Source organism: Chanodichthys erythropterus, chromosome 19 (assembly GCF_024489055.1).
Source record: "Chanodichthys erythropterus isolate Z2021 chromosome 19, ASM2448905v1, whole genome shotgun sequence".
In the NCBI taxonomy this organism is placed as follows: domain Eukaryota; kingdom Metazoa; phylum Chordata; class Actinopteri; order Cypriniformes; family Xenocyprididae; genus Chanodichthys; species Chanodichthys erythropterus.
Genome location: NC_090239.1, coordinates 17,819,154 through 17,832,782, shown reverse-complemented (window position 1 = coordinate 17,832,782; position 13,629 = coordinate 17,819,154). Strand labels below are relative to the sequence as shown.

At 37.8% G+C, this 13,629-nt stretch overlaps 1 protein-coding gene across 1 annotated transcript in view; it reads right to left on the bottom strand.

The window, feature by feature from the left end:
- Window positions 1-930: 930 nt before the first annotated feature.
- The window catches only part of thrab (thyroid hormone receptor alpha b), a 180,239-nt gene continuing 167,540 nt past the window's right edge, over window positions 931-13,629 (bottom strand). Inside the window, exons 11-12 of the transcript XR_010892613.1 lie at window positions 3,282-3,394; window positions 931-1,047 (exon numbers count right to left, since the gene is read on the bottom strand). The gene's annotated coding sequence lies outside the window, so the exon portion shown is untranslated. The remainder of the gene's footprint in view (window positions 1,048-3,281; window positions 3,395-13,629) is intronic.

Here is a 13,629-nt window from a genome sequence, read left to right as displayed (position 1 = left end):
AAGCAGAACAACTTGCCTTGTGCCTTTAATAAATACCTGCAGTACTATTTTTAACTATAAAATATATCAGAAGTATAATGGTCAAGCATCTGTTTTAATGCTTCCTGATCATGTATGCAGTTCAGCAGTATCTGGTTTATTTGTATGATAAAGCAGCACTGATGAATAAGAGCTTCAGGGCGAATGTGAACGCACATTAAACACATTTCTAGCAACTCAACGACAGACGCACTAAGCAGATTTAAGAAAGAGCATCAGGAAGAGATCACTCCATACAAAGTCCCTTTTCTCTCTTTCCCTTTCGTATTATATAAGAGGCAAAACCCAGAGCATGTAGGCATGACGTAACCTGACACAGTCTGCCCTTCCTCATGTAAACAGCCTGCATCCCTAAAGGCTTGACCCAGTCCCAAGACCTCCTACCTCCCGCAGCCTGTCTGCATCTCAACATCCCTAGAAGTTCCTCCTCATCACGGCCCCCCCTTTGCGTCTAAGCTACTTATTGTTCGGAATATTCCCATACAGCCATTCACAAACACTCTGAGGGTCAGGGAGTGCATTACAGTTGAGAAGGGGCTGGTTTTAAATGTTTTTCAGTGTGGTCATGCAGTTTTAGGCTTGTATTTCTATTTGAGAGTGCAGAAAAATATTCTCTTCAGCAATCTAAGCCCAAGTAGGTGGCTTCTTTCTTATTTTCATCCTCTTTTGAAAGCAGCTCTGGAACATGTTTTACTCTCTGAATGTGGCACATCACATCCCCTTCCTTGTTAAAATATATCAGCATTTTTGACTATTAAAAATACAACAACAAAAAAAATTAATAAAAAGCATAAACCTCACTTGCTTAAGATATATTCTCTAAAAATAAATGTATTATTATTTTATGTAATTTTGCTTCTCAAGTAACAAAAAACAAGACAAAATGACTGATAAAGAGATTTTTGCAGTGTAGAGGTAAGCAGAAGATGGAAGGATTTGGAGGCCCCATTTCCCTCTTTCTTTCACTCTCCCTCTTTGCGTGTCCTTACTTGACCCTCGTGAGTGGAGCTGAGGAAATGTGGGGAGAGAGAGGGAGGTTCTTACATAATGGGTTTATACGTGTGCAGTTATAAACACGTGTGTGTGTGTGTGTGGGAGGGAGGAGGTAGAGAGACAGACAGACAGACAGAATGGGGATGTGTCACAGTCGGTTTCTGTGTGCTACAAGCAAAGCAGTGTAAAAGCCAGGGGGTCATGATCAAACATATTTATTTTCATTGCTAATAGGAGATAGAATGAGATCAGTTGTGGGATGCTTTTTACTTATAAACCTGAAATCTATTTTTATACAATATAATTTTTTTTTTTAAATTGATATATAAAATGATTACACAAATAATCATTTTATTATATCATTAAATATGCTATATATAAGTTTCATTATTTAACGTTGCAGTCAATATTTAATATTGACTGCAACTTTAAATAATGAAACGTATATATATATATATATATATATATATATTCGTAAAGCTTCGATGCTTCATGAAGCAGTGTTTTAAAATCGGCCATCACTAGATATTGTTGAATAAAATGTTTTTGGGCGCACAAAAAGTATTCTCGTCGCTTCATAACATTAAGGTTGAACCACTGTAGTCACATGAACTGTTTTAAATATGTCTTTAGTAGCTTTCTGGGCATCTGAAAGTGTTAATTATGTTGCTGTCAATGAAGGCCTCACTATTTAAAGTTGCAGTCAATATTAAATATTGACTGCAACTTTAAATAACAAAACATATATAATATAATATGATTATTTGCATTATATTAAGTAAGAATGTATTAAATAAATTATATTGTATTGTATGTATATATTGTTGATATGTGCTATGCACAGTCATGACCCAGGCGGATTACTGAAATAAAGTTAGTATTCAGCTGGCCATGTAATCTTAACATATTTGCCACATGAAGCAATCCGCTCCGTGTATTTTTGTAGGCTACTTCAAACAACAGAAGAAAAAAAAAAGAGAGAAAAGAATTACTGTGAGCACCTTTAAAGGGTTAATTATGTCGTTCCACACCCATAAGACCTTGGTAACACAAATTAAGATATGTTTGATGAAATCCGATGGCTCAGTGAGGCCTTCATTGACAGCAAGATAATTAACACTTACAATGCCCAGAAAGCTACTAAAGACATATTTAAACCAGTTCATGTGACTACAGTGGTTCAACCTTAATGTTACTTTTTGTGCGCCAAAAAACAGTTTGATACATGTTTTGAACCGCTGATTCTAAACAAAACATTTGTAAAGCTTCAAAGCTTCATGAAGCAGTGTTTTGAAATCGGCCATCACTAGATATTGTTGAATAAAGTAATTACTTTTTTTTTTTTTGGTGCACAAAAGTATTCTCGTCGCTTCATAACATTATAAGGTTGAACCACTGTAGTCACATGAACTGGTTTAAATATGTCTTTAGTAGCTTTCTGGGCATTGAAAGTGTTAATTATCTTGCTGTCAATGCAGGCCTCACTGAGTCATTGGATTTTATCAAAAATACCTTAATTTGTGTTCTGAAGATGAACATGTGTGGAACAACATGAGGGTGAGTAATTAATGACAGAATTTTCGTTTTTGGGTGAACTAACCCTTTAAATATGAAGATGTGCATGAAGACTTGTTTATTTGTCAAATGATTGCTGGAATGAGAAAAGTGTGCTTACTACATGTTCAGCTCCATTACAGCGTATGAAGTTTCAGTGTCTCTTTACTCTTGATAACATTTATCTAGTAGATTTACCTCTGTTTATGAACACCCCAGCAATGTATTGGGTGTCCTCATTATGTAATAATGTTTAAATTAATTATTTAATACAATGTACATTAAGGCCATAGTAGAGGCAGAGGCCTGTTAATTCAGACATAACAACACTGGCTCAACCAATGGTACGAGCTTGAACTCCTCCTGAGTTACCCTTTTGTCTGAAAATGTCAGGCAAGGAAAGTGTTTAAAACTTGTTTGGAAAGTGTTTAGCGGTGCAAAAATGAAACTTGCAAAAGAGAGAGAAAGAAAGAAAGAAAGAAAGAAAGAAAGAAAGAAAGAAAGAAAGAAAGAAAGAAAGAAAGAAAGAAAGAAAGAAAGAAAGAAAGAAAGAAAGAAAGAAAGAAAGAAAGAAAGAAAGAAAGAAAGAAAGAAAGAAAGAAAGGGGGAGAGCACTCTGGGGTCACAGTCAGTCATTGTAGATTCAAAGTTTTATTGCTTAAAGACTTATTAGAGATCTCAAGAATGTTTCTCACTTAAGCAAAAGTTTTCTTTCAATCTCCATTTTGTCTCACTCCTCTCTAGGAGAAGCAATTGAGGTATTTTTTCTTTCTTATGGGATGTTTCCCTGCTGCTGAGTGGAAAAATCCTGTGGAAGTGGAATATGAGAAAGAGTAAGAAAAACATAAGAGCAGCAAAGACATGGGATGAGAGGGCGGATCCTCAATGTACAGAGTCAGATGGTGATTGGCTGGGCAGAAAGCTGCCTTTGTGAGGTCACTGCCTCCACAACAGCTTCCACCCACAATGGGAATCAAGCTGTGTGTCCAGTCAGCCAGGACTTTTCACAATGAGTAACAACCATTACTAGTGTTTCAGGCGGCAGCATCCTGCAAAGACTTTAATGATTTCATGTGGGATATGATGAAGAAATAAAAACTTAAAGGCATAGTTCACCCAAAAAATGAAACTTCTGTCATCATGCACTCACCCTCATTCTAAATCGGACTTTCTTCCGTGGAACACCATAGGAGACATCCCATAAAATGGAAGTCAATCACCAAAACTATTTGATTACAACATTTTTTGAAATATCTCCAGGTTTGGAACTACATGACGATGAGCAATTGAAATGTCATTTATGGCTGAACCATCTCTTTAACCGAATCAATCTGAATGTCTGTTTATTTATCCACATGTTGTGTGCTTAAGTGTAATGTGATCATAGAGTTAGTTCATAAATGATGACTGTTTGATGGTTATATGATCCTCTTGTTTAACAAAACAGCTTGGACATTCTGCTAGATAGTGAGTATATGAAAATCATACAACATGAGGATAAGAAAATTAGAACAGAATTATATTTTTTTTGTGTGTAAGCTATCCCTTTAAGGGGCTGGTTACACAACACCATTTTCAACTAAAATTGTAAAACTTTTTATGCGTTTTGGACATTCATTTACACAACAACTGCGTTTGGGGGCCTGAAAACAAGCTTCAACTTCTGAAAACAAGTTACAAAGTGCATGTTTTTGAAAACGATACCATTATCATCTCCGATGTACACACACACAAAAAACTTGGAATTTTGAAAGTGGTGATGGCATGCACATGTGTATTACGTGTTTAGTCTATAGGCAAGCACATTCGGTGAGAGTGCTCTGTAAAAGAATGCATATGTGCGCAGGCGCGCAGTCTTTCCTAACAAAGTGACATCGCCAACTACTGGCCTGGCATGCATAATACATTTTCGGGATCCATGTAAATGGGAATTATTTTGACAGTGTTGTCATCTATGTCATTTTTTTTTTTTTTTTTACACTTTGTTGTCCTGTAAATGTACCCTATTTTTAAGGTGCAATATGTAAGATTTCTGTCCGCTAGAGGCCTATTCAAAACAAAGGTGTAGCTTGATGATGGCAAGTTTGAGCGCAGAATCTTGGGACATGTGATCTTCACATCACGGCCGGTGGAAACAATCTGGATAGGACTCAGGAAGAAATCATGTTCATGGATGCGATTATTAAAGTTACTGTAGTATGAAGCAGAGCAGGACTGAGTGTTGTGGGAGCTGAACGAGGCCGCTGGAGCGATTGAGCGCAAAACACGCCTCATGAGCAGAAAAACTTTTATTATGCCACAGTCGCCGGCACCGCTTCCGCTTTTCCGGTCATGAGTATGAGGCAACACAGCTCTGTTTATCATTTGAATGTGTTGAAAATGATGTTATAACGTTACTCTGTGCGTTCGCTCGGCGGCTGCTGTGAGACACTGTTGCACACTGCAGTAAGATAGATCGATTTTAGAATATCATTAATAAATGCTGGATGGATTGTGTTGAGAAATGGCATGCAATTAATTTTAAAACGTATTGTATGATGGAGAAAATTCTGTATTACGGTTACTAAAAATAAAGCTGCATCTGAGTATGCTATGTTAGCTACTTCACAAAATAGTGTTTTTCTCTGAGGCATGGTAAAGCATGGTACTCGCAAACAATCAAGAAAATTAGATTTAAACAATAAGACTAAACGTGTTGAGCTATTTAACTATTTGTTTTCTGTCTATAAACTTAACCAAACAGTTGTTCCCTTGTCTATTAAAACATGTAGTATATTAAAGCGTATTTGGTGTTTCCATGATTTTTACAAAATAAAACCAGAAATCGAGGTTAACACAGGTACACTCTAAAAAATGCTGGGTTAAAAACAACCCAAGTTGGGTTGAAAATGGACAAACCCAGCGATTGGGTTGTTTTAACCCAACTGTTGGGTTAAATGTTTGCCCAACCTACTTTGTAGTTTTATTTAACCCAACTATTGTTTGAAAATGACTATATGGCTGACTTAAAATGAAATTAAAATAACATTTATTAATATGTTTAATAAATTAACAATTTTCAAGATATTTTGGGTTCATTTTAAGTAAGCAATACTGTAATTTTTAAACAATAGTTGAGTTAAATAAAACTAACCAGCAGGTTGGGCAAACATTTAACCCAACTGCTGGGTTAAAACAACCTAATCGCTGGGTTTGTCCATTTTCAACCCAACTTGGGTTGTTTTTAACCCAGCAGTGTATGATGCAATTGACGTCCCGGAGCCTTGGATAAAATTGCAATTTTCTCACAATTGCAAAATTCTCACAAATAGTTGGAAACGTTTTGGATATTGTAAGTACTCAAGTGAACAAAATATATAACACTGGCCTAGTGGTGTTTGGATATTTTACTGCAAAAAATCGTACATATTGCACCTTTAAGAGAAGCGAATGAGAAAGAAAGATTAATAGCTGACACAGAACATCAAACCTGAAAAGTACAGATAGTGTTAGGAAAATACTAAATGAGAAACATATTTCTGTATGAGGCTCTTCTTGCAATACAATAGCGAGTCAGGAACAAAAAGAGAGCTGTACCTTGTAGAAAAGTGCACTCAATTCAAGTACAAGCAAACAAAGAATGTGCCCAACCGAACAAAAATCGTTTGTAAAACTGAATAAGCCAAACACACTTACTCACTCTAAGTGTTTGATTGTTAATCTTACATCAGTCAGTTTGTAATTCCACTCTCATATTTTATAAGTGATCTGTCATTACCATCCTTCTACACAGTGAGTTGTCAAGGCTGTTGAACAGAAAGCGCAGAATGAAAGAAGGGTGTTTATGAGAAGTGAGCAGACTTTAAATGAGTCTATGTAAAAATCGACATCTGCAGAGACTCTCTATGGCTACTGGCTCTCTGACAACCCCAGTCACAAGCCATAACAGTTGCCATGCCTTTGTGCTGAGGACAATTATTCAGAATTCCCCTTCAACCAAGGGCAGTTACACTCCCTTCAGTCTTGGCACGCGGCGGACATCACAACCCGGGTCCTCGGAGGGATGATTTGTCATCAAGTGCTTTAGGAGTGTTACAGCTTTTGCTGAGTGATATCAAAAGAACAAATACGTCAGGCTAAATTCTCGCAAATCGAAAGTCCCGCACCTGCGACCTTGGACGAACTACAGTACGGCCAGAACAGGAAATACAGGAACTGCTGTATAGGATAATAGCAAAAACAGACCAGGGAGTCCGGGATGTAAATTGAGTCACATATTTATTACATAAATATATAGTAAAATAGACCAGCGACAATTACCATAAAAATATCTTCCTTTAAAATCCTGACCATAAACAAAGAGTTTGAAAATCACACATTGACATTGACAAACACGCTGATTGTCTTGACCTGTCGAAAACAGCCCACCACAAGAAAACCTGACATCACACCACCCAAAAATCTAGGACTGACAGGTGCAGGAGGCGGGTGGGGCGGTGAATGGGTGGTCGGCGTGACGGAGGTGTGGTGGTGGTGTGAGAGGAGATCACAGTAGATATTCAGAGGTTTTTTGTGTATTTTTGTTGAGATATTCTGAGTTACACGATGTCCATTTGGCCCAGAACTTGCATAAGCTTTGCTGCACCTCAATGCAAGGTGGGAATGGATCCTAAATACTTTCCTGAACCTGGTCCACTGAGCTGAAGGTTGAACCATGACTCTCAAAACTTTATCTATCAAAGCAGCTTCACATTTGATCAATTTCCTGCACTCCCTTACGTCTTTATCTGCATGATAACCCCAATAACCGCTCAAGCGATGTGACTAGATTCCTCAAGGCCCTGTACAATCAAAGTGAGTACAGCCCGATAACGCTGCATAGGTTAAACAGACTCCCAGCTCTCTCAGCCAATCATCTGCAAGCTGGCCTCTGATTGGTCAGGACCCCTGAGTGACTGCAGAATCTACTGTTGTGATGTTTCCCAGTTGAGTTTTCGATCACAGTGAAGTACTAGAATTCGTGAGTACTAGAATTATTCACAATGGCGTTGTTGAAGGTGTTATTTTTTCCAGATCCACAAACGCACCATTTGCGCAATGTTTCTGTTAACAGTAAACAGTACAATACAAAAGATCTGCATAAACACAGATTTAAATTTGGATTCATTTTTGCAGAAGTGACACCTGGTTTGTACCTACCCAGCAGGCCCACACATAATTAATTCATTCAATAATTTGGCTGTTTTGCTTTCAGCTGCCAATTTCAGCTCCATTTAACACATTTTACCGTATTTAAAGTCATTCCGCAGATTTCCCCCCAAAAGTAGCACGGAAAATGTGCAAATTCCATCTGGGCCTACGTATAAGGTATATCATCCAAGAGCAGCTGAACATATGGAAACTGTGGCATGTGGTCAGTAGACCACTGAGACGGAAAACTAGCAAAAGCAGTACAAACATGACAGCAAAAACAGACATGCACATGTATGTTAGAGCCCAAAGGGAGTGTTAGTTGGAATAGAGAACAAGAAAAGACATGGACCCTTTGGTTTGCACCTGGATCACAAACTAATTTTGTAAAATGTCCAAATGTCCAGAAACAGTGCACTGGAAATATCCTGGCAGAGAGCCTTTTATCTCTAAATCTAATTTTTTTTTGTATCATATATGCAGATTTGGATCCATCCAGCGTGCAAGGAGGGTTATGTCCCGCAAGAACCAGCACAGATGCTGGAAAACCTCACATGAAGTTCAGGAGGAAATGGGGAGGTTCGATTGAAGCACCCTTTGAGGCCTTATAAGCAAACCTGATCAAGCCCGCACTCAAACCACTCAATTTAAAACATTGCATAAGCATACATGTAGCTGTTTTATTGCATATCTATGTATATTCTTGTGAGGTCATTAAAACGTCACCTTAAACTTGTTTGGCCGGATACATTCCTTGCTGTCATGCATAACTTTTCGTTTTAACTATCTCCAAGAAATGACTCTACAAGCCATGTTCTCAAAGCATAATTCCACCAGCATATCTAATCTCAAAACCCAACCAAACTGCAAAACACCAGTGCAAAACGTATTTGGAATGACATTTGGTTTTGTGTGTAACGATACATCTGAGAAATCAAGAAGGATATCACTTCAGCCTCCCCTAACCACTTGAAACAATAAGCTGGGCCCTGGAGAAAGGTCTGATTACAGGTCTGATCTCTGTGTGCACTCAATAAACTGCCATTTTGACACTTGATATTGTCTCTGGAGTCTTCATTCGCACTAAATTCACACAAAAAGGCTCCCAGCTGCAAACTAAATAAAGAAATGAATAATAATAAAAAAAAGTAAAACAAAAATCTTCTGTATACGTTTTTTTATTATTATTATTATTATTCAGGCCTCAAAAGGTGCAAAAAAGCAGGAGAACTGAAAGGCAGAACAGCAAATCATTAAGCCTCATAATCAAACAAAAGCCTTAAAAATGTATGGAACTTTTGTCTACGACAATCAATATCTACACTAGCTTATGGCAAAGTCAAATTACATTCGACTCCAGGAGAGACTATTTAGAGATAAAGAAAAATAAAATGAGGGATGGATGGGACTTATTTTCTGCTTTTTATACCCAAGACACAGAAATGTGATCCAATTTGACCACCCTGTATTCAAAAGTAAACACTTCAGATTTTCATTTTCTGCAGGGGGCCAATCAAACTTCACTGCAGTGCTTCTCAAACAATTTTGTTATTAGAAGACATTATACTGGCTTCCAATTATTTCAATGCTGCTGCTGACTCGCTTATTGCAGTTCCACATTGTTAAAGCTTATAATAAGGACAGGGACAACTGAAAGTCCATTCAGATTGATTGCAGTACAGGAGTTAATTGTACCTTGTTGCTGCCTGGGCCGCTGAATGTGGAGAGCCTTGCTCATAAAAGCTTATAATAGAATAGTTCTGAGGATTGACTGGAAAAGAGTTAGTGGTTATGTACTCACAAGGTCCAAAATCACCATCATTTTATTTTAAAGCTTGACTGTTGTGATTTTTGCTTTCACCTTTTACATCCTTAAAAAAAGTCTAATCACACAGACTACAACACTGCCTACTTGTAGCCAAATATTATTTAACAATACTGTCACGTCAAATGGTGATTAAGTGAAGTTCTACTCCTGGCTACAACCCAGTCTTATGAAGCATTCAGTTCTGTCATGAACTAGAGTGGTTTATGTTTCATCAGGCACATCCTGTAAGAGAAGCTGAATGAAATGAACATGTGGAAGCTTTGGCAGCTGGTCATTGGAGCGCTGAGAGGAAACAGCACTAACATGACAGCAAAACAGATGTGTGTAGGTCTGTTAATGTCGATAAAACTGCAAGAAAGAGACTTCCTTGATACTTAAACCCTTTTGTATAGACTTCGGCTGTTGGGACGCATTTTATTTTATGTATGTCATTTTAAAAACGGCCAACATGAACGTACACTACATGTCGTGAAAGCAAACCTGAGCACGATTTAACCAAAAGCACCCATTGTGAAACCTGACAAGCGTTGCATAAGAATCCCGAGATACCTTTCTTTGCATAATATTACAATCACAAATGTTCATGTGTGATTGGCTAAATACATTTGTGTGCAACTAGTGTGCAAACATTCCTTTCTGTCTCTGCATATTCTCTCATGGCTTGAAGGAATCTTCTCTGTACACAATACCTGCAGCCTATTTAATCTGACTAAACAGAAAATGTTCAAACTAAACTGTCAAACTCTGAGGCAAAAGGAAATTTGGATGACAGCTAATTTACAGGATGCACTAAACTTGAATAACTACTTGAAACAACAACAACTAAAACCCAGAGAAAGATGTGTTATTAAATATCTCAATGTGAACTTGTTCATAATTGCCATACTGAAATGTACCAGGCACATGTTTCTTTCCTATTATAAACTGCCAAAATATCTCCCCAAATTTAATTACATCCTCACACTCCATCAGTGTGCCAACTTAAAAAAAAAAAAAAAAGCCCAAACGTGCAACAAAATAAAAAAAAAAATCAGAGAATAAAAAAGACAACTAAGGAACGGGTTGTGAATGTGAGCAAGAGCGAGAGTTAGAGAGTAAAAAACTCCATTAGTAACGGAAAAATCATTAGTGATTCTATTTAAAGATGGACCTAAAAACAAATCATTGACCTCATTTCGCTCTTTGCGATTCTCCACTTCTCCTGACACCACCATATTCTCACCACGAACCGCTGCTATAATATTAATTGCTTCTATACTGCATCAAAAGAGCCTCAAAGTGTGTCCAAGGGATCAGTCAGCAAATCTAGCCACATGGTCACTACAAAAAGCAAACACACACCCACCAGCAGACAAATGACAGCACAAAAGCATGCACACAGAAAAAAAAAAAAAAAAAATGCACAAATTCATTCCAACATCACAGTTTCAGGAGCAAAAAATAATGGTTATCTCATGTAAAGTTAGTCTTTCACCTTTAGCTAAACATGTGATGAGAATTTTTTTTTCTTAGAATGTTTCACTCCCATATTAATGTATTGCGTAAATGTAATTTGTTCACTTGATAAAAGGACTTTTTTTTTTTTTTAAATATCGAATGTGAGTGAATCACCTCACAGTCTGCCTTATTGAGATCACATGACCAGCTACAGTAAACGCTAACCCACCTGTTATCATTCATCCACATCACTAGGTGTCAGTGTGAATCCAAAAGGACATTACATAAGCACTACAGAAAAAAAATGACTCAGTGCACCTTTAAATCAGTCAGGTTCCACTGCATGCTTGTGTATCAAAACTATGATTTGCAGAAATATGAAGTATGCTTGAATGTTGGTGTGTTCTCACCAGGTTTTCATGACTGCCTTTTATGAGCCCCAAGATAGAGTGCAGGAGAAAGTGTGTGTATATGGCATAGATAGAGAGACTAATGAACAATAAAGAGAAGAAAACCACAGGACAAGAACACTGAAAGCACATCTTCAACTCAGAGAGCAAAGAATGATGAGCTAACAAAAGGCATGGCTGGAATTTTTCAACATTTATTTAAAAAAAAAAAGTTTGTTATATTTATTTATTTTTTTTGTCTTTTTTTATTGTTGATACCTGAGAGAATCCTTCAATAGCTTTCCTTTCCAGTCTCATTTAAAACAGCTGTGGTGTGGACATCATCCCCGCTCTCTGCTCACACTCTCATGGCTGGGTGCATTTCAGAAATGAGCACTTTAACATATACATGGTCACAATGTAATCAAATCAAGATACTCACATTCAGCTTCAAAAGAAACAGCAAAACTGAGGGCTTTGACATGATGGTGCTAAGGGCGGACTCAAATAATCAAAAATTGTGCGCTTGTTGATTCTTTTTGTTTAGATGCGGTTTCGCATACTGTGTTTACAGATATCTCAAGTACATTAAAGCTGAAGTGTGTGATTTCTGCGCCACTACTAGTGTCATTAAACGGAACTGCAGGTTTCTAAAACACTCCCCTTTTCTGCTATTGGCTGGGTAATACTTATAGCCCCACCTCAAACTCACACCATTGGTTGAGCTGTTGCCAGGCGGGTAAAACGTTTTGAGAGCCTCTCAGAGACACACTGTGTCAGAAATCGCATACTGAGTAGGTACTACATTTGAATTTGAATTTACTTTGCGACTTAAAAATTTACACTCTATATATTGTAACTATGGGTAGTATAAATGAAATTCGGACTTACTACATCCGCTGTGTTGTTATTGTCACATGACCTATAGTATCAGCGTCAATTGACCCTTCGCCGGGAGTTTGACTGACAAGCGATCTAACCAGTCATAACAACGATTCCACCATTTTGTCCAACAAAGCAGTCAGGAGTTAGAAGATTAACCTCGGTGGACTTCAACTTGAAAATGGTGTGTACTGACGTCTTTCCGCATTTGAAACAACACTCCTTCTCATGTTCATTCATGTTTATTTGATGCTATGAATTAAAGGTGCTCTAAGTGATCCTGGGTGGAGTAACTTTCTGTTGACGTTCAAAGTGTTGTCAAACAAAACAGAGACTAGCTAGACCCTCCCTCCTCCTCCTCCTCCTCCTCCTCCCCTCCGTGCTTCCTGAAACAGTCATGAACGTGCATTTAAAATCATTCTTGTCGGTTATTGATTGGCTGGAGCATGTCTATTATGTTTTGTGGTCCAGGCTGGTCCAGTTTGTTTTTATTGCCGTTTTCGGAGCTTGTGGCGACTACAGAGACCGCGTTTTTTTACAGTGTGTTCAGGGGACAGGCAGCTAGCGGATAGTGAGGAGATGTTTGGTGTATGTGAAAAAAAAATGTTTTGGCCTAAAAACGCATGACATCACTTAGAGCACCTTTAACTAGTAGGAAGAGATGAACGGTTCACGAGTTGCTTGAGCTGAGGCGCTACAGCAATCTGTCACGACACATTAAAGAGCCACAAAATGTTTTTTATTGTTCGAATTTCTTAAAAAAAAATGACAATTTGAAAGCTGGGACTTTGTTTAATATCATAAGTAACCTGCTCTGTCTTGTCTGTCGACGTGTTGTCAGTGTCCTCTTTGCTCCGCAATGTATTTTTCACTCTGTGAATTGAGTGACAGCGCCACGGCTTGTTGGACAAAGCAACAGTAACTAAGGGGGGCGGGTCTTTGCGAAGGGTCAATTGTGTCGCTTCACTTCCATTCATAAATCCCCCCCGTGGCCTCCTGGGATAGTAAAGTGTCCATCAAATGCACACTTCAGAATCTCGGCATAAGTATTACTTCACCCAGAAACTTTTCGCCTAATAGTATTTGATTTCAGACGAGCGACAGTGTTTACACTTTTCAGTGAAATCAGCCTTCAAATGCCATATTAAGATATTTCTCTGTTAATCAAGTATTTTACCATAAAATTTCATTATTTTGTATATTAAAGGGTTAGTTCACCCAAAAATGAAAATTCTGTCATTATTTACTCACCCTCATGCTGTTCCAAAGACCTTTGTTCATCTTTGGAACACAAATTAAGATATTTTAGATTAAATCCAAGAGGTATATGACTTGTCC